Raw genomic sequence first — 22,685 nt, forward strand, 5'->3', positions numbered from 1 at the left:
ATGTATCTTAAGTGAATGTAAGCAAACCTTCAGATCTGTTGTGGCCACATTGGTCTTTGGAAGTAGTCTGCAATGCAAGGGCATCGCATGGCAAACTCATAGCTTGGCTTTTATCCTCATGAGGTCTTAGGTTGGTAACAATCCGGGGATAAAGGAAGCTAAATGGCCCCACTTGGTGAGAGGAGAAGAAGGTATGAGAACTTAATAGTGGAGAGGCTGCTAAATATAGTGTCTGCTGGCCGTTTCCATAAACCACAAAATGCTCTTTAAGTTCTTCAAACCAAATTACTTCAACCACTAGATAAGGTTTCAATGCATGATATTATTATGCTGCAGCCTTTTTTCCACGCTTCCAAGTTAATATCTTTGTTTTGATTTTGGCTGGGGAAGTTCCTTTGTTGGTCAGCCGCAACATTTCCATTAATTCACATAAATTCCCCATCTCACAATGCATGCCAGTTTTCTCCCTGCCCAAACAGGGGAGATAACATTCACAGTGTTGCATGAAACATCTAAAATTAAAATTATTTTTCCCAGAGCTTCCGACCACTGGATTGTGAATAACTTTGATATTATTCACAACCTTCCTAATCAAAGCAATGAACTTGGGAATACTTTTTATTTTACCTAGGAACTAAAAATCTTTATGATATTAGAAATTATTTATAGGTTTTAAAAAATAAAGGGGTACCAGAATTGCTTCAGAGATTTCAAAGAAATCCTGCCCGGAGCAGTGATCCCTGAGAGCTTATATGGCATTCCCCTTCAATTCCTAACATCACGGAGTTACCCAATAGGCTTCATGGGCCTAATCCAGCAATCTAATCAGTCACCAATCCAAGTGGCCAATATATTTACTAAATATCGATCAGGTGTGAAGCAAATTGGTCCTCATAGACACTGTGGCAATGATTACGTGGGCAAAGTTAACTAGAATTTCACAGTGTAAATAAACTAGAGAAATTAGTCTGTTAGTAGAATGATTAGGAACCTCCATTTACTGAACGTATTTTACCATGTATCAGGCATGGGCTAAGTACTTCACAGACACAATCTCTTGAATTACTGACAACAACCAGAGAGAGAAACATTATCTTAAAAATTTTACAGGTTTTTGGGCATTGCTCCTTTAATCAGTTTGCCCAAGGGTACATGGTCACCAATGGAAGAGTCAAGATTTAAGCAAGATTCTGAAGGCCATGCCCTGAACCCTTGCTACTCCATGCTATTGAATTGAACCCTGCTTAGCCAGGCTTTGGGAAGAAAGGAAAAGAATAAACTTCTTTGCACTTGAACCGTTTTCTGATTGAAAGGAACCCAAAGAGAGATCCATACTGGTTCTGTGCAGTATCCATATGAGATATCCATAGCTCCTGAAAGGATCCCCATTCAATCCATATGCAACTCTTTCTTTCTCAGAGGGCACAGGAACACCTGGTGAGGTCTCATTGAAACAGCTATGTGATAACAATGATAGCAATAAGCCCAAAGAGCTTTCATCTGTCAGGCACTGTTTTTTTTTTTTTTTTTTTTTTCCCTGGTACGCGGGCCTCTCACTGCTGTGGCCTCTCCCGTTGCGGAGCACAGGCTCCAGACGCGCAGGCTCAGCGGCCATGGCTCACGGGCCCAGCCGCTCCGCGGCATGTGGGATCTTCCCGGACCAGGACACGAACCCGTGTACCCTGCATCGGCAGGCGGACTCTCAACCACTGCGCCACCAGGGAAGCCCAGGCACTGTTTTAAGTGCTTTCCATGCAGTATCTCAATTCCACCTTCACAGCAACCCTATGAGGTAAATTCTCATGTTCTGGGGCCAGAGTTAAGTGGGGGTCGGGAGGAGGTTTTTCTACTCAAATATGTGTATAAATGCTACCTACTGTATTCTCTTTTTAATGATTCATAGTTCACATTAGCCTAGTAAAGGCTCTGAGAATTTCTGCAGTAAAGAAACTTATCTTTGTTCTAGCCAGAATATTCAAAATTTATTTTAATATATACTCCTATCGCCACTAACACCTATTAACATGCCACAGAGTACAGATTGAGGATTGCTGTTCCAGATCTTCAGTAATAGCCTGAATTCAGAAGCAAAGCCATGGGCAAATCTTTAATGGCTAGGAGGTGGGGAGGGGGGCAGCCCGTGGAGAGGGGTGTTACTCCAGTGATTCTATAGACCACACCAGGGACACTGGGCTCAGGTGAGCAAAGCTGCATTCCACGTGCCAATCAGAAAGTTGTTTGCCAATGCAGAAATACATAGAGGGAAAGTCTGGCGCTTAACTACAGGTTGGCACTCGACCCAAACCTTTGAGCATTTCTGCTATTTTCTAATGCAAATCTTTCATCTAATGATCTGGTGATTCCGTGGCTTAGGGCAGACTAGCACCATGAATGTAACTGATGATAACAGGGTAAGCCTGTTCAAGCAGAGGTAATCTTGTTACATTTGCTTGTGAAAATTGTTGGTATTTCACAGCCTGCTGCTTAACTCAGGACTCTGGGGAAAGGTTTAGCAAGTGATTTAGATTCAAAATCCCGTCACCTTTCTGGCTCCATGGGATCAATTTAGAGTTTAGCATCAGGACAGAGACCAAAAGGAGCCATGCAAGGTTGGCCGTGGAAACAACTGGAGTTAGAGGATCCAAGTGGCAAAATGAGTCAGGGAATGAACTGTCGCTGGAGTTCAGGGTTTGAAGCTGAGGATGTAGAATGAATGGTTATGAAGCCTTCAAAAGTGTGAGCACCAATGAGGAACCTCATTAATGGGTTGGATTTGGAAAGATACAGAGGGCTCGAACCTGTGTCCCCGGCATTTGCAGACGGATTCTTAACCACTGTGCCACCAGGGAAGTCCTTCAATGACTTACTATGAAATTAAAAAAACTTACTAAACTTTTTTTATATTTATTGCGTATTAAAATAATATTTTGGATAGGTTGGGTTAAACTAAGTATATCATTAATTTTGCCTGTTTCTTTTCACTTTTTTAACGCGGTTAACAGAAAATTCTAAATTAGTGTGTGGCTCCCACTAATGGACACTCCTGCTGTAAATCTTGCCCACACTACTGTAAATAGCCCCTTTATACTCTTCAAATACACAGCTTAAATATGCCATCAGTTTTGACTGGTGGAACCTTAACTGATTCCACTAAAACCAAAGAAAGACCCAAAAAACTGTGACTAATTTTATTTCTTGTGAGTTAAATCACCACTGTGTTTTTAAAGAGAAAAAAAATAGGCTTCTTTGGGGGGATACATATATTCAGTGGGCACTACTAGCTTGGCAACACTTGGCTTTTAATGTTTCCTAAACAATTTTTACAGTGTGCTCTAGAAGAGTAATCCTCAAAAATGTTTCCGGAAGGAAGGAAGTATTAATATTGTTAAGTAGCTATCAGATGCCAGAAAATTTTTTGATAGATTATCCAATCTCCCAGACCACATTCCGTTTCTTCCACAGCCCCACGGGTAACACTTTCAAACAGACCTAGAAAAGACCATAGCTCACAAAACTTCCATGAAAAGGAGCTTCTAGCGGAGGCTTGTCAGGTCACTTGCAGGAAGGCAGAGACAGAGGTTTGGTGGGATAAATCAAGCTGGTCCGGGCAGGCTGCATTCTGCTGAGCCCCACCGCCAACCCCAGTGCAGTCTCACCCCATCCTTAATCAGAGTGCTACATGGACCATTAGACAGCCTTGCTTCCCTTTAATGACACTGGGAAAGGATGAGGATGTAAAGAGAGGCTCAGAGATGTAAACTGTACCCAAATCACAAAAGGGACGAAGGTCCTTGGGCTTGGGGTTGAAAACATCATAGTGCTGCCTCCCATTCTTATTTTCAATCTATGCATAATTTGATCCTCCTGCATTTGACTCTGACCTACTCTGTAATTCTTCATGGGAGTTTTAAAGTGATGTTTACACACATGTTAGCAGTTGTTGCTTTGGACTTCACTGTATCCTCCCTAGCTAAATGGGTGTGAAATAAAAATGTGTTTTTAAATGCAGGTAGGGACTGTACTTGAACCCATGTTAATTCTGGAATTGTGCACAGCTGTGTGACATTAAACACTAAAAAGGGAATTACAGGAACCGCCAGAATCACTGCAGAATTGGTCATGGTTTTGTACTCCTTATTTAGTGCAAGGAATTCTTTGGGTGCATAATAAATAGTGACTATCTGATTAAATGTAACAAAGAAAGGGATGCTCCTTCCTTTATCCATTTTATATTTTTGGTCTGATCTAATATGACTGTGTGACCATCTAGACATGCTCTCATCTAAACTCTTTCGAAACTGAAAACAGAGGCAGTGTTACCTGGGGATTAAAAGAGAGCTTGGAAGCAGGCAGAGCAGAGTTCAGCTGTGTTATCTAGATGCTGTATGACTGTGGCCTAGCTCCTATACCTCTCTACACCTCAATTTCCTTGTCTGCAAGAAGAGGGTAACAGCATAGCAGTTAGAGTTCTTCAGGTATAAGCAACAGAAACCAACTCTTAAGCAACCTATACAAAATAGTTTTTAAAAAGGAATTTATTGTAAGGATATGAGAAAGCTGAAATAATCAAATGAAGGAATGAACTGAGCCTCAGAAGAGCATGAACCCATGGCACTCCAGGGTTCTAGAAAACAAGACCTTTGGGGCCTTATTAGGGCACCTCAGCCAAAATAAAAGACCTCTTACAAAATTTCATCCTTTGGCTTTTTTACTCAAGATGCAAATTACCAGAAAGAGTCTGAGTGGCCTAGTTGAGGTCCTGCCTTCCTTTCCTTGATGAAGGGAGGGCAGGAGAAGGAAGGGTGCCCCCACTGACAAACTGTAGCAAACGAGGCAGGCTGATTTCTTAAATAAAACAGCAGGGTGATGTTACCAAGGAAAGGGATATGGGTGCTGGGCAAGCAAAGAAATGAAGTATTTTACATTCTCTTGACTTATAGAGTCATTATGCTGTTCAAATGAGATCACTGACATAGGTACACACAGTAACAGTACATATAAATTGTCAATAAAGATAATTTTTAAAAATTATCAATAAGAAAAAATTCATAATTTAGTTTATTCTCCTCATTATGCTCTCAGCGCATATTTTAAACACACACGCACACAAACAGAGCAGTCCCTTAGATTTTACTGACGGGGGTATTGTAACAATTTGCTAACTAGATAGATATATATGGAAAACAAAATAAGTAGTAATTATGTCCCAAATAGATAGCATGCAATTATTTAATTAAAAAATCTGCCTTCACTTTTTCAAACATAAGCCAACAATAAATCCCACGCCATCTATTTTAGTTATGGTAAATCATAGTCATATGTGGTCGTGATATGGCTAATTGTGGGATAAAGGATTTAGAGTATGAATGAAATACACTCTTGTTGACATTTATGCATGACAGTCTCGGAACAATAGGAAAGAGCTAACAGCCATGTGATGAAAATCCTCCTATAAAGAGAATAATAAAGAACATTTAAATCAAGGATTCTGATTCTTAATGATGGTACTGATGATTCTAGAAGCTTGGGCTCTCCATATTTAGAATGCACCAGCTGCTTCAAATTAGAGAGACTGTAGACTCTTCTGACGTGGGTTCATTGATGGGGTGTGTGTGAGAGAGAGAGAGAATAAGTCTTTCCAGCTATGTGCAAACAGAAAGTCTAGAACACTTCCCTGAACTATCGGTCTACATAGGAAAATATTCTGTGGTAAACTGCTATCCCACACTAAGACTGCGAATCTACATTGAAATTTGTAACTTTTTAAAGAACATTAAGAGAGATTCTATTTACACTTGGCCTGAAATTGCTTGTGAACTGAACGAAAGTGCCAGGAACTTAAAAGGAACCAACTGTATTATTTTTTTTCAAACTTCTGCTTTCACTTCACAATAATGTCTTCCATTAAAACTAAATGATTAGCGCCCTTAAAGCAAGGCCTCAAACAATTAACGTAAGACTCAAAGTTGTTTCCCTCATTGGAAATTTTTAGTAAAAATCAAAATATTCATTCAATATCAAGAGGAACCAGAGAATGCCCTCTGCTTCTATAACACATCTCTAGTAAGAGAAACTCCTGCTGCACTACGACATACTGTCAAGATATAATGCCTGTCAAAAGTTGTCAGGGACTTCTGCAAATAAATATGGGTTGAAGGAAATTTTAAGTTGCGCCATTTTATAATTGTACTGTGTGCAGTACACTCTTGATATTGAAATCACCCTTTCTATTCTGGAAATATCTTAACGTTCACACAGTGACTCTGAGCTACCATTAGGGGGCAATGTGGAGGAAGCTTGGCTAACTGGGATCTATTGATTCCTTTCAGTGTATTTTTCATTTCAATTATTGTATTTGTCCTCTCTGATTGTTCTTTATATTTTCTTTGTTAAAAAATTCTAACTTCTGGCTCTGTACATTCGTTCTCTTCCCAAGTTCTCTGATCATCTTTACGATGCTTATTCTGAACTCTTTCTTGGGTAGACTGACTACCTCCACTTCACTTAGCTGTTCTTCTGGGGTTTTATTTTGTTCCTTCATCTGGAACATATTCCTCTGCCACCTCATTTTGTCTAAGTTGCTATTGGTATTTTTATGTATGTGGTAGGTTGGTTACATTTCTCAACCTTGGCGAAGTGGCCCTCTGTAGGAGGTACCTTATGGGTCCCAGCTGTGCACTCCCCTCTGGTCACCCAGGTTCTAGGTGTTTCCCCTAAGATGTGTGGGTCCTTCTGTGGTGGCAGGCTGACTTTGTGGGCAGTCTGATAGGCTTGGTTGGCTCCTAGTCTGGTTGGTTGCCAGGCCCTGTCCTGTACGGATGCTGCTGGCTGCTGTTTAGCAGAGTCTGGTTACAAGGTGGCTGATTGCAGAACCCTAGGGGGCCCTAGGGCTAGTGCTCGCTCACCAGTGGGCAGAGTCAGAGTGCCCGAAGGCCCACTGGCAGCGGCGTTGCCCACCCACTGGCAGGGGAAGCCAGAACGTGGGATTCTAGTGCCAGTCTACTGGCAGGCAGAGCTGGTTCCTGGAGTCTGGCTACAGGACCCAGGGATCCCAGAGCTTGCTTCAGCTGGTTGGGGTGGGGGGGTTCCTGACACAGTTGGGTATGAGGTCTGGGGTGTCCCGAAGGTTGTGAGGTGGGCCAGGGCCCAGCTAGTCCCAGGGTATGGTCTGGCCTGTGTTGCAGGATCATAGTTTTCTTGCTTCTCGTGTCTGCCCCTGGTGGGTGAGGCTGGTCTAGTGGCTTACACAGGCTTCCTGTCGGGAGGGTGCCTGCCCACTGATGGGTGGAGCTGGGTCTTAGCCCTCTGGTGGGCTGGGCCATGTCTAGGGGCATGTCTGGAGGCAGCTGTGGGCTCTTCAATCTTTAGGCAGCCAGTCTGCTGATGGGAGGGACCATGTCCCCACCCAGTTAGTTGTTTGGCTGAGGTGTCCCAGCACTGGACTCTACAGGCTGTTCAGTGGGGTCAGGTCTTGGCACTAACGAGCCAATATGTCAGCTGCCAGGAGTGCTCTCGCATTTGAATGTTCCCCAATATGTCTCCCACCAGTGTCTGTGTCCCACAAGTGAGCTGCAGCCCTGCCACACACACCTCTCCAGGAGACTCTCGAAGACCAGCAGGTAAGTCTGGTGCAGGCTCCTATCAAATTACTGATTTCTCCCTGTGTCCTGGTGTGCATGAGGTTTTGTGTGTACCCTTTAAGAGTGAAGTCTCTATTTCCCCCAGTCCTGTGGGGCTCCTGCAGTTAAGACCTGTTGGCCTTCAATGCCAAATGCTCTGGGGCCTCATCTTCCTGGTGCCAGACCCCCTGGTGCCAGATCTTCTGGAGCCAGAAGCCCCCTCGTTCTGGTCCCTTATGTCTCTAGTTGCAGATCTTTCCTGGTAGGTTCCAGTCTTTATCATCAATGGTTATTCTGCGGATAGTTGTGATTTTGATGCACTCGCGAGAGGAGGTGAGCACAGGGTCTTTCTGCTCTACCATCTTGGCTGCTTTCTGATCCAGCAGCAGCTGGGATCTAAACTGAGTCCTGAACAAAGACTCAGGTGGATTTTGTATTGTATATTTGAATATCTGAGTGAGATTCCTTTCCTTCCTCGTTCCCTCCCACCTTCCTCACTTCCTTCTTTTCTTCCTCTCCCCCTCCCTCCCTTTCTTCCTTTCTTTCTTTACTTAAATGTTTTGTGGTAATTATAGATTCACAAACAGTCGTAATAAATAACATAGATTTGCTGTACTCTTTGCCCAGTTTCTCCCAGTGGTAACAACTTGCAAAACTATAGTACAATATCACAACCAGGATAATGACATTGATATAGGTCAAGGTATAGAACATTTCCATTCCACAGGGACCTACCATGTTCCCTTTTATAGTCACATCTACTTCTCTCTTGCCCTAATTCTGTCATTTCAAGAATGTTCCATAAATGGAGTCATATAGTATATAATCTTTGGAGATTGGCTTTTGTCACTCAGCATAATTTTCTGAAACTTCATTCAAGCTGTTATGTGTATCAACAGTTCATCCTTTTTATTGCTGAGTAGTATTCCATGGTATGGATATACCAGTTTGTTCAACTATTCACGTGTTGAAAGACATTTGGGTTTGTTTCCAATTTTTGTCTATTAAGAATAAAGCTGCTACAGAAGCTTGCCTACCAACGTTCATAGCAGCATTATTCACAATAACCAAAAGGCAGAAACAACTCAAGTGCACATCAACAGATAAATGGATAAACAAAATGTGGCATATATATATAAGCATGGAATATTATTCGGTCTTAAAAAGGAATGAAATTCTGTATATGCTACCACATGGATGTACCTTGAAAGCATTATGCTAAGGGAAATAAGTCAGACACAAAAGGACACATTGTATGATTTCACTTATATGAATTACCAAGAATAGGCAAATTCACAGAGACAGAAAGTAGCATAGAGGTTATGAGAGGCTGAAGGAGAGAGAGAAATGGGGAGTTATGTAATGAGCGTGAAGTTTCTGTTTGGGATAATGAAGAAGTTCTGGAAATGGATGGTGGCGATGGTTGCACGATACTGTGAATGTTCTTAATGCTAGTGAATTGTACACTTAAAAATGGTAAATTTTATGTTATGTATATTTTACCGCAATTTAAAAAAAAGAATATATAAGCATTTGTGCATAGGATTTTGTATGAACAGAAGTCTTAATTTCTCTGGGATGAAAGTCCAGGAGTGCAATTGTTGGCTTGTATGATAGTTATATTTTTGTTTTTCAAGAAAATGCCAAACTGTTCTCCAGACTACTATGCATTTTAATTCCCATCACCAATGTGTGAGTGATCCAGTTTCTCTGCATCCTCACCAAAATTTGGTGTTGTCACTAATATTTTAAAAAATGTTAATCATTCTGATAGGTGTGTATTGCTATCTCATTGTGGTTTTAAGCTGCATCTCCCTAATAACCAATGACGTTGAACATCTTTTCAGATGCATTTTGCCAATTTATATATCTTCTTAGGTGAAATATCCCTTCGTGTGTTTTGCCTACTTTCTAGATGTGTTGTTTGCTTTTTCACTGTTGACTTTTGAGAGCTCTTTGCATATTCTACATACTAGACCTTTGTCAGAGATGTAGTTTGCAAACATTTTCTACTACTCTGTCACTGTCTTTTAATCCTTCTAACAGCGTCTTTCATAGAGCAAAAGTTTTAAATTTTGATGAAGTCTGATTTATCATTTTTTCTTTTTGTGGATAATATTTGTTTTGTGTCCGGTCTAAGAACTCTTTGCTTAGTCCTAGATCCCAAAGTTTTCTCCTCCTTTTTTTTTTCTAAAAATTTTATAGTTTTACATTTACATTTAAACCCATGATTTATTTTGAGTGGATTTTTGTATAACGTATACAATTTAGGTCAAGATTATTATTATTTCCCTTATGGATAACCGATTGCTTTTGCACCATTTGTTGAAAAGAGTATCCTTTCTCCATCAAATTTTTTAAGTAACCCTGAAATAATGCCTTTTTCTTCCTTCCTTCCCCCCTCCCTCCCTTCCTCTTACTCTTTTTGGCCACTGCTTTACGTTATCAACAGTATCTTCACTGTAGCTGTTTTTCTTTCTGTAAACAGAAGTTTGGGCACCTTCATGCTATGAAGTTTGATGACTGTGTATATGGAAGGCACAAATTTATATTCTCCTATATATTTATAAAACACCTAAATCAGCACTTTGCTAGCCCATTTTTGTACTTTCATAATCGTCATGTTAATTGAGCAAAAGAGAGATGGAGACGGGTAAAACATTCCAGTCCTCTCTCTGTTGTACAATGCACTCAGCAGCCTCAGTTCATCTGGATTTATTTCTGCTCTGGTGTATTAGGAGCACCAGGAACTTGGCAATGAGGCACAGGTGACTTTGTAGTTAGCAAAAGCGGTGCTGAGAGCAGTAATTTATGCAAATAGATCCTATACATTCCTCCTTCCCTCTCTCCTTCCTCCAATGAATAGTTAATAAATAACTGGGAATAATATGTTACACAAAACAGACAGGTCTTTGCTTTCATAGAGGTTTTATCCTAGTGACGGAGGAAGAAGACAAGTAAATAGATTAAATAATCACGGATTAGAATGAATGCCATTTTATAAGGTTTTATCATTGTCATACACTGAAATACTTCAAACCTTCAAATATTAGTTGCGTTGACTGTGATAACAGAATTACAAAATGTGTCATTAAAGTGATATGTTTTGATTCATTGACACGATTTTATTGATTTGCCCAATATTTATTGCATATACCAACATTGTGCTAGTTGCTGCTATAATCCCGAAGAAAAAAACTTCATAAGTTTTGACTTGCAAGGATTTATAATTTAGCTGAGGAGACAAGAATATACATAAACAAGTGTCATATAAAGAGAATGAATGATACATGAAAGTAAAAAAATGACAAGAGTTCAGTGAAGAGGCACAGTCCCTTCCCTTGGGAATAATCATGGAAAAGCATGGGTAGGCAACATCGTAAAGCTGGGCTTTGCAGCCAACCTTAAAGGAAGACAGGATTTCAAGTAGTCAAAGACCATAGAGGAGGCAAAGGGTAATGGAATGATGGCCCTAAGAAAGGCTCCGCGTGGGGAGAAAACACGACTCCTCTGTTTCAGAAATGATACAAAGACCGGTTTGACATAGTTTAAAAAGTAGGAGATTCAAATACAAAGGGAACAAAATGCATGGCAATGCATTTTGAATGCTAGTGGAGAGATGTCTATTTGTACCCTGACCCTGTACTCACAACAGTTTCTAAAAGAATCCAAACAAAGATTCAGGCTTTAAAGAGGATGGAAGACTGTTTCCATTTGTGTAATAGCTTTTAAGATTTTAGACTGAATAATGAATAAAGTGTAATGTTTTATTTAAAAAATTTTATTTTTCCAATGAAAGGCTAGAAATACTTAACTAATGTGTCAACATGAAATCACAATAATTTGACTGTTACTTCAATTTACTTAAAAAAGTGAATTCAGACCATACCTTTATGAATCCACAGGGCACAATTTTGCTTTACTCTCTGATTCCATCCATTATTACAATATACATTCCAATGTATTTTGCATCAGCAAAATTATGAGCAGATCATTTTCACCTGTTGCTTTTTTCAATCGGGCAGCATGTTCAGGAGTTGGAGTCCTGACCTGTATTGAATCCTTGCTCGTGTCACTTAATAATAATAATGTTTATGTCATGTTGTTTTTGTTAAGGATAAAAGGAGACCAGGTATGTGAACTTTTTAAAAAATTGGTATAGTGCAAATTTAACATTATTAGATAATAAACTTCATGATGGCTTAGACTGCCCTTCATATATCTTTGCATTCTCTGAGTGCCTACTGTGGTACCTGGCACACAGCACCTATTTACCATCAGTAGCATTATTGAAAATAGCAACTATACCACAGTACATTTATTTGCCTGTACACATAGAGTCTGTTTTTACGTTTGTTGATGAATAAATGAATGTTCTATGAACTTGTTTATAAAGAACTTATTATGTAGTTATTCTGTTTAATCATAGTGAACCATTCAGAATAGAAAAGTCATATTACTTGTGTCAAAGAAAACACCACTCACAGAATTATTACTTGTTATACTTCTGGGATGATATATCTAGTGTAATGCTGAATAAAAGTCAAATTACATGTGTTCTACTGGCTTCACTTTATGTTTAAGCATATATAATATAGTCAGTATATAACATGCTGAAAAGTTAAGTTTAAACTAAATATTTAAACTTAATTTTTGATAACATGATTATATATATGTGTGTGTATATATAAACGTATCTATAAGTATATACCTATATATGCAAATATGTAGATGTATAGATACTACAGATATGCAACCATATGGTCTAAACTGAAATTAATACTGCTAGTGCCTCAGAATGTTCTGAGTTTCAAATCACATTGATAGTGAAACAAAATTAACATGTATAGCTATACAGCAATTTTGTTGTTAAAATTAAAATTTTATTCCAGAACTCTTACTGCATTCTATATGGGAGAAGCTTTCTGTAATATAGATTGGTGTAGCAGAAGCTATAATACAACTACCAAAATGAAATTTTATGTGTAGGTTTGTGGATGAGTAATTTAAGACTTGTGGTAGTAAAGTGACTAGTTTCATGTATTGTCCCCTTATGAATCTATTTGACCATTTATAAAAGTCTTATGTGGTTAAATGTCCAGGTTTAACAAAGAAACAAGCACCTGGATACTGTGATGTATGAGAAAAGACAGAAACTGCATCTGTGCACGAGTGCAGCAAGTTTAAGTCGGTAGTAAGTCTTTGAACAACATGGCATCTGCTGAGTGTGTTACACACTTAGCAGAGCAGATCCTGAACACGTGCAAGTCCTCACGGTTTTGGTCAGCAGCAGTGTCCAACAGTGATATGGGGCTCCTTCTAGGATAAGTCACAAGTGTGTAATTTAGCGTGGAGTGGCCTATTTATGGTACACAGGAGGATACCTTGCTGGTTGTTTTTTTCCAGAGTTATTAAATCTTAGCAGCAGTTAACATCCAGGATACTGTATGACTTTACACAAGATGACAGGATGCTTCCTACACTCTTCCTGTCTTTCAAAAAATGATATTAAGTAGTCTAATCAGAACTCAAGGAATGGGAAAAACGTGAGTTTTTGAGCCAGATGAACTTGCCTTCAAATCCTGACTCTTTATTTAGCTTTTTTGGCCCAGGTTTTAGTCTTTTTGTACAACAGACAGAACAATATGCACCTTGTATGGTCATTTTGAGTATTAAATGAGATAATGGATGCAAACCTTCAATCTAATGCCCGACATCTATTAGATGCTCACACTCCCGCATCCTTCAACATCACACCTCCTTTCCATTTCCTATCGTCCAAGGAGAAACTAACAAAAAAATCTTAAGAGTTTTATAAATTTTCAAAGTAAAAACTTTGAATGCTTTCCTGTTGAAAATTGATGCTGATTCATATAAAAAGAATGCAATAGCTTCTGAGATATTGGTACCTATAAGAAAAAGCCAGCAACTGTTCTAAGAACTTTATATATGTTATTGTTTTAATCCATACAGTAATAAATACCCCATCTGGTAGATATTATTCTAAGCATTTTGCATATGCTTATCATAACAATCGTGAGGAAGAAAGTACCACCTTACTTATATTGGCCTTATTACAAGAATACAAGCTCGGCAAGAGGAAGGCATGTTTAACAACCACCTTGTATTTTAATGTTACTTTGCTCTGCACTTAATACACAGTGAAGAAACATTAGTTGATTGTTCTTTCTTGAGAACTTTCACTGCTAAACCCAGAACAATGACAGTATAGAGACTCCATTTCCCTGATCCAAGTACTAACCAAGAAGCTCTAAGCAGTAAAGATGTACCTAGTGAGCGAAAAAGCAAGAGTCCTACTTTGTAATTTGTGAATAACCTTGATAAAGTTCAAACCTTGGGAACTGGTTTGTTCATTTATGTAAAGATGGGGTGGAGAGATGGGGTAGGGGGTGGGCAGAGAAAGAGTGAGAGAGAGGGAGGAAGGGAAGGAGGGAGGGAGGAAGGGAGATGACAGTTCTCTAAATCCTCACGTGTTCGAGATTACTAGCGAATTACTCTTGAAGTACTCAGATTGCATTTCAGGAGTTGCGCTGAAAAAAGGTGTATTAGCAAAAAATTTATTATGGCATGACCAGTCTGAGACCCTTACTTCTCTGAACCTATTAACTAGCATCACAAAGGAATGGATGCTCCATTACAATGGACTTAGAGTACCAAAGGGAGTAGTGTCAGGTTGCTACATCTGGATTATTTTCAGGGGTGGAAAATAAAATAATGAGGATACCAACTGGGCCACCCACTGCAAAATGTGGGTGACCAAATAAGCCAACGGAACCTCTAATGAGTATTTACTCCAAAGGACTCTGCATGTAAACTATTTCCAGACTGATGTGGTGCCAAGCTCAGAGGATTAAGTCTTTCAATGGCTTTTGTTGGTCAGCAGCCAAGCATCTAGGAACAAAGGAGGGGGTCTCCTTATTAAACATATCAAGAATATTACTTTCAGACAAGAAGAATGCAAAGAATGGATCAAAGAACACCATAAAATAGATGGAAGACAGCAGAAATAAGTAATAACAGCATCATTCATACTCTGAGTTCAGGGTGATTTCGTTTAGTTAGGGCATTATTTTTCAGAAGACTTTAAAGCACTGCTTAACATTTATGTGGTCTGGCCTACATTATAGGTAGTTGTGTACATGTCTTTGGTTTTGATGATCTGGAGGGCAGGAGTTTCCTCTGCCCTGTCTCATGAGTGCGCCATTAATCTTCTGGTTCTTTCTTCTTCCAGCACTAAGCAGAGTATAGGTATAGGTTGTTTAAGAATTATTTCTGAAATATGTTCAATTGAATTTGCAACCACTGTTGCTTTAATAATCTAAAAAACATAAGGAGGAACATATCATGGTATTTTTTTTTAATTTTTTTTTTTTTAAGGAGAGGTAAATCTGTAATACAAAGAAATTGCATGTCTAGAGGGAACAGCTCAATATCACTTAGAAAGTTAGTGGCTGGGTTTATCCCGACTTAGGGATCTTGTATATCTCAGACTAATCAAAGCCCCCAAAGCAATGCAAATGACAGAGTACATATGGAAAATCACATTCTCTGTATGTTTACCCAGAGAAAATACAAAGCAAGAAAATGTTTGCACACTGTGACAAAAGTCAGTGCTAGAACAGATTCTAAGATGGCCACCCAAACAAATGTTTACTTCTGTAAAGCAAAGCAAAGCAAAACAAAACCTAATTGGGTATTTTAAAAGTTTGAAACATAACAACAACACTTACTTGATTCCTTTTTTCCGTTTCCAAATAGTTGTGTTAACATTTTGGAACATTTACCTTTCTGATTCTTCTCAAAGAAGTGGTCAATTGCATTTTATAGCAAGATTTCCTAAGAGACATTGTCAAATGTAAATCTTGGCCACCAGTTTCTCCCTCTTTAGGCACGAGGTAGCCACATGGGTATTCAGAGTTGGCCTGCAATCCTGGAACTGCACTGTATGGTTTAAAGACTTTTCCGATGATCAGCATCGCCTGTTTTGCCACAGTCCTAGCATAGATAGCTGTCCCTCTTTTCTGAGTGGACTACAATTGCATGCTTGCAGTTATACACATGTTCAGAAAGCTTCCAAAATGTTTGTTTATTTATAGTCTTAATTTAACAGTCTCATATAGTGCCAGAAAATGTTTTCTGTGAAGGAGATAGCAACATTATCCCTATTTCATAAATGTGAAAACTGAGGTTACATAGTCATGCAGCTCAAAAGTGGTAAAACTGGGATTCAAACCCAAGCCACCTGGCTCAAGCACACTAAAGTTTGACCCAAACTCAAAAACACATGTTCTAAGGAAAATAATGATAGTGGTGGGATTTTTATAAAGTCCTATCCAACTCAGTATCCCTGAAACTGTATGGTATGCATCTCCCTCCTTTATTTCACATCCAGCTCCGTAGTAGAAATAGGAAGTTCTCCAGGTCTTATGCCCCTGGGGGGGTGGTCCCACACAGTAGATTTGACAGGAAGGTTGGAATTATGGAGTGAAGGAGATTTCTGACCAGTTTACACTCCTGGGGATATTCCTGTGCTCTCGAGGACTCCCTGTCTTCCTCTTGTCAGCTCCTTTCCTTTGCTACCACCAGTAAATTCCAAGTTGCTTTATTTCCCCTTACTTCAGAAGGCAGTAGAATATTTCTCACACCTAAAGCAAGCAAAGTGTATGAAAAATTTTTTCTTTTTTTTTGGCTGCTTTGGGTCTTCGTTGCTGCAGCCTTTCTCTAGTTGCGGCGAGTGGGGCTACTCCTCCTTGCGGTGCGCGGGCTTCTCATTGCGGTGACTTCTCTTGTTGTGGAGCACGGGCTCTAGGCACACAGGCTTCAGTAGTTCTGGTGCATGGGCTCAGTAGTTGTGAGTCGCGGGCAGTAGAGCGCAGGCTCAGTAGTTGTGGCACGTGGGCTCAGTAGTTGTGAGTCGCGGGCTCTAGAGCGCAGGCTCAGTAGTTGTGGCGCACGGGCTTAGTTGTTCCACAGCATGTGGGATCTCCCTGGACCAGGGCTCGAACCCGTGTCCCCTGCACTGGCGGGCGGATTCTTAACCACTGCGCCACCAGGGAAGCCCATATCAAAAACTTGTAAAGTTTCTATTGCCAGGGGGCAGAAAGAAACAGGTTGAAAGTGTGTCAGAAGGGAAAACATACCCTCCTTTCTTTTTTTAAACTATCCTTTCCCCTCCCCACCCCATCATTTAAACACTACAATTGGTCCAAGTTATGTAATTGATTTTCAGAGTAAAGCTTTTTTGGTGTGTAATTCTGGAGTCAGCATGGCACTGAATTTCTGAGGGGAGGGCTGGGACACATGGGAACAGATATATGAGGAAAGGGGGGCCTTAGCACTACTGAGAGAGTAGGTCCCAGGAGTGATGGAGCTCAGGGAAATAGTCCTGGAGAAGGAGAAGTGGGAGCACGTGGGATGGCTCCAGGCTGTGTGAGACAAGAGGGAAGAGGGGTCCCAAACCGGAGCCTAAAAGTTTGAACAAAGGCAGAGGAAGGAAAGCCAGGCGTCGGTTCTCAGCAAAGATCATGAAACTGCTTCTTTGCAGTAATTGACTCCTGAAGAAAAACAGAATTTAAAAAAACATAAATCAGCCTCATCCTCCAGGAACCTAGCACTCAACTTAATTCCAGAAAGGAGTTGGGATTTGTTTTAGGTCAAACGCTGAGATTTCTTCTTGAGTACTTTTGTTTTACTCTGGGAGTGTCTCTAAGTTGACCAGTCATGCTTCTGTGAAATCCAAATTGGCAACATGGGAAAGGGAGGGAGAGAATATGACCGTATATCTTGAGGGAGTGTCGTTTTATCTTCTCTTCAGTGGGGGAGTCAATAATATTAACTCCTTTTCTCTTAACCTGAAGAAACTACAACCAGAGCCAGCTCTTCAATTTTCTGTAAATCCCATGTGTGACAAGGGTTCGGGAATCTTGCCAACACATTCAAAGCCAAACTGCCCAGAAAGCCATATGGAAAATGAAGACTCAGTGACCTCATTATGCAGAGCATTCTATGCATTATGTATTTCTGCTATCTGGTGGGCACACTGTGTTTCACAACAACTTTAATTAAAGGTAAATATAGGGGCTTCCCTGGTGGCGCAGTAGTTGGGGGGCCGCCTGCCGATGCAGGGGACATGGGTTCGTGCCCCGGTCTGGGAAGATCCCACATGCCGCAGAGCGGCTGGGCCCGTGAGCCATGGCCGCTGAGCCTGCGTGTCCGGAGCCTGTGCTCTGCAATGGGAGAGGCCACAACAGTGAGAGGCCCACGTAACACAAAAAAAAAAAAAAAGTAAATATAGTATTTGCAATAAATTTAAGAATATGAAGCAAGGTCCCACTATTTAGACTCTTACTTTAAATCTTAATCACAATCAAGACCTCCTTAGTGGAGAGAAAAAAATTTATGTGTATGTACGTGCGCGCACACACACACACACACACACTAATATGCTAGAGGGAGGGCTGCTATGGTTGAATCACTTTAAGCAAGTTGCTAAACTATCCTAGCTTTATTATCCCCATCTATAAAAATGACAGTAACAACCAAAATGAGACAAGCTCTGTAAAAAGTTGAGGAGCCCCACAGTGGATGGGGGCTCTATTTGACTTAGGTATCTCCAAATCTTGGACCTCTACTACGTCTCACTCTCTGAGGTTTCCTTCCTTCCCTTCTTTCCTCCCTCCATCCCTTTCTTCCTCTCTTCTTCCTTTCTTATCATGTATTTATCAACTCTATTAAGTGCTATCTATTGTGTTCGAGGTAATTAACAAAATCCCCAGCAGAGAAGAAAGATCTGTACCCTAAGGTGGATGCATCCTTCTCTTTAAAATCCTTATGTAACTTCCTAGTACTTTTACAATAGAGACCAATATCTGGGTCGTGGCCTAGCAAGCCTCATCTCACTCCACTGCCATCTTGTTCTCATCCCTCTGGACACTTCGGCCTTCTTTTTCACCATGCAGTCTCCTGCCACATATATATATATATATATATATATATATATATATATCTGGCTCTATCTAACATTCTCCAGGATAGATCGTGTCTTGGGTCACAAATCAAGCCTTGGTAAATTTAAGAAAAGTGAAGTCGTATCAAATATCTTTTCTGACCACAACGCTATGAGACTAGATATCAATTACAGGAAAAAAATTGTAAAACATACAAACACATGGGGGCTAAACAATACACTACTAAATAACCAAGAGATCACTGAAGAAATCACAGAGGAAATCCAAAAATACCTAGAAGCAAATGACAGTGAAAACACGATGACCCAAAACCTATGGGATGCAGCAACAGCAGTTCTAAGAAGGAAGTTTATAGCAATACAAGCATGCCTCAAGAAACAAGAAACATCTCAAATAAACAACATAACCTTGCACCTAAAGCAATTAGAGAAAGAAGAACAAAAAACCCCAAAGTTGGCAGAAGGAAAGAAATCCTAAAGATCAGATCAGAAATAAATGAAAAAGCAATGAAATAAAACAAAAGCTGTTTCTTTGAGAATATAAAGAAAATTAATAAACCATTAGCCAGACTGATCAAGAAAAAAAGGGAGAAGACTCAGATCAATACAACTAGAAATGAAAAAGGAGAAGTGAAAAGTGACACTGCAGAAATACAAAGGAGAGATTACAAAAAGCAAATATATGCCAATAAAATGGACAACAACCAGGAAGAAATGGACAAATTCCTAGAAAAGCACTACTTTCTGAGACAGAATGAGGAAGAAACAGAAAATATAAACAGACCAATCACAAGCACTGAAATTGAAACTGTGATTAAAAATCTTCCAACAAACAAAAGCCCAGAACCAGATGGCTTCACAGGTGAAGTCTATCAAACATGTAGAGAATAACTAGCACCTGTCCTTCTCAAACCCTTCCAAAATATAGCAGAGGGAGGAACTCTCCCAAACTCATTCTATGAGGCCACCATTCCCCTGATACCAAAATCAAACAAAGATGTCACAAAGAAAGAAAACTACAGGCCAATATCACTGATGAACATAGATGCAAAAATCCTCAACAAAATACTAGCAAACAGAATCTAACAGCACATTAAAAGGATCATACACCATGATCAAGTGGGGTTTATCTCAGGAATGCAAGGATTCTCCAATACACGAAAATCAATCAATGTGATGAACCATATTAACAAATTGAAGGAGAAAAGTCATATGATCATCTTAATAGATGAAAAAAGGCTTTCAAAAAAATTCAATACCAGTTTATGATAAAAAACCGTCCAGAAAGTAGGCATGGAGGGAACTTACTCAAAATAATAAAGGCCATATATGACAAACCCACAGCCAACATTATTCTCAATAATGAAAAACTGAAACCATTTCCACTAAGATCAGGAACAAGACAAGGTTGCCCACTCTCACCACTATTATTCAAAATAGTTTTAGAAGTTTTATCCCCAGCAATCAAAGAAGAAAAAGAAATAAAAGGAATCCAAATCAGAAAAGAAGTAAAAGTGTCACTGTTTGCAGGTGACATGATACTGTACATAGAGAATCCTAAAGATGCTACCAGAAAACTACTAGAGCTAATCAATGAATTTGGTAAAGTAGCAGGATACAAAATTAATGCACAGAAATCTCTTGCATTCCTATACACTAATGATGAAAAATCTGAAAGAGAAATTAAGGAAAGACTCCCATTTACCACTGCAAAAAAAGAATAAAATACCTAGGAATAAACCTACCTAAGGAGACAAAAGACCTGTATGCAGAAAACTATAAGACACTGATGAAAGAAATTAAAGATGATACAAACAGATGGAGAGATATACCATGTCCTTGGATTAGAAGAATCAACATTGTGAAAATGACTATACTACCAAAAGCAATCTACAGATTCAATGCAATCCCTATCAAACTACCAATGGCATTTTTCACAGAACTAGAACAAAAATTTCACAATTTGTAGGGAAACACAAAAGACCCTGAATAGCCAAAGCAATCTTGAGAAGGAAAATCGGAGCTGGAGGAATCAGGCTTCCTGACTTCAGACTATACTACAAAGCTACAGTAATCAAGACAGTATGGTACTGGCACAACAACAGAAATATAGATCAATGGAACAGGATAGAAAGCCCAGAGACAAACCCATGCACACAGGGTTACCTTATTTCTGATAAAGGAAGCAAGAATATACAATGGAGAAAAGACAGCCTCTTCAATAAGTGGTGCTGGGAAAACTGGACAGCTACATGTAAAAGAATGAAATTAGTACACTCCCTAACACCATACAGAAAAATAAACTCAAAATGGATTAAAGACCTAAATGTAAGGCCAGACACTATAAAACTCTTAGAGGAAAACACAGGCAGAAACACTCTATGACATCAATCACAGCAAGATCCTTTTTGACCCACCTCCTAGCGCAATGGAAATAAAAACAAAAATAAACAAATGGGACCTAATGAAACATAAAAGCTTTCGCACAGCAAAGGAAACCATAAACTAGACAGAAAGACAACCCTCAGAATGGGGGAAAATATTTGCAAAGGAAGCAACTGACAAAGGATTAATCTCCAAAATATACAAGCAGCTCATACAGCTCAATATGAAAAAAACAAACAACCTAGTCCAAAAATGGGCAGAAGACCTAATTAGACATTTCTCCAAAGAAGATATACAGATTGCCAACAAACACATGAAAGGTTGCTCAACATCACTAATCATTAAAGAAATGCAAATCAAAACTACAATGAGGTATCATCTCACACTAGTCAGAATGGCCATTATCAAAAAGTCTACAAACAATAAATGCTGGAGAGGGTGTGGAGAAAAGGGAACCCTCTTGCACTGCTGGTGGGAATGTAAACTGATACAGCCACTATGGAGAACAGTATGGAGGTTCCGCAAAAAACTAAAAATAGAACTACCATACGATCCAGTCGTCCCACTACTGGGCATATACCCTGAGAAAACCATAATTCAAAAAGAGTTGTGTACCACAATGTTCATTGCAGCTCTGTTTACAATAGCCAGGACATGGAAGCAACCTAAGTTTCCATCGACAGATGAATGGATAAAGAAGATGTGGCACATATATATAGTCGATTATTACTCAGCCATAAAAAGAAACGAAATTGTGTTATTTGTGGTGAGGTGGATGGACCTAGAGACTCTCATACAGAGTGAAGTAAGTCAGAAAGAGAAAAACAAATACCATATGCTAATACATGTATATGGAACCAAAAAAACAAAATGTTTCTGAAGAACCTAGGGGCTGGACAGCAATAAAGATGCAGACATAGAGAATGGACTTGAGGACACGGGGAGGGGGAAGAATAAGCTGGGATGAAGTGAGAGTGTGGCATGGACATATATACACTACCAAATGTAAAATAGATAGCTAGTGGGAAGTAGCCATGTAGCACAGGGAGATCAGCTTGGTGCTTTGTGTCCATCTAGAGGGGTGGGATGGGGAGGGTGGGAGGGAGAAGCAAAAGGGAGGAGATGTGGGGATGTATGTATATGTCTAACTGATTCACTTTGTTATACAGCAGAAACTAACACACCAGTGTAAAGCAATTATACTCCAATAAAGATGTTAAAAAAATAAATTAAATAATAGAACTAAAAGGAATACCATTTATATTTAAATATGATTAACCAACTTTGTGATATAACAATATATGTGTTTATATATTAAATAATAAGATCTAGCTGTGGGTTTAATAGGTACCACAATTTTAATTAATTAATTGTTTTGGCTGAGTTGGGTCTTCGTTGCTGCGTGCAGGGTTTCTCTAGTTGTAGATAGTGGGGGCTACTCTTCGTTGCAGTGCGTGGGCTTCTCATTGAGGTGGCTTCTCGTTGTGAAGCACAGGCTCTAGGTGAGCAGGCTTCAGTAGTTGTGGCACACGAGCTCAGTAGTTGTGGCTCGCGGGTTCTAGAGTGCAGGCTCAGTAGTTGTGGTGCATGGGTTTCATTGCTCTGTGACATGTGGAATCCTCCCGGATCAGGGATAGAACCCATGTCCCCTGCACTGGCAGGCAGATTCTTAAGCACTGTGCCACCTGGGAAGT

At 39.7% G+C, this 22,685-nt stretch overlaps 1 protein-coding gene and 1 non-coding gene across 2 annotated transcripts in view; one reads left to right on the plus strand and one right to left on the minus strand.

Moving 5' to 3' along the window:
- Positions 1-22,685, plus strand: part of DKK2 (dickkopf Wnt signaling pathway inhibitor 2) — a 106,849-nt gene that overhangs the window by 38,949 nt on the left and 45,215 nt on the right. The gene's annotated exons all lie outside the window — the stretch shown is intronic.
- Positions 5,923-6,036, minus strand: LOC115801960 (U5 spliceosomal RNA). Its single transcript, XR_004022337.1, has one exon. It is a non-coding gene; the product is annotated as a U5 spliceosomal RNA (small nuclear RNA).

This window comes from Delphinapterus leucas, chromosome 5 (assembly GCF_059928025.1).
Source record: "Delphinapterus leucas isolate spDelLeu-1000000601 "Yukka" chromosome 5, BTC_Dleu_Yukka2, whole genome shotgun sequence".
Classification (NCBI taxonomy): domain Eukaryota; kingdom Metazoa; phylum Chordata; class Mammalia; order Artiodactyla; family Monodontidae; genus Delphinapterus; species Delphinapterus leucas.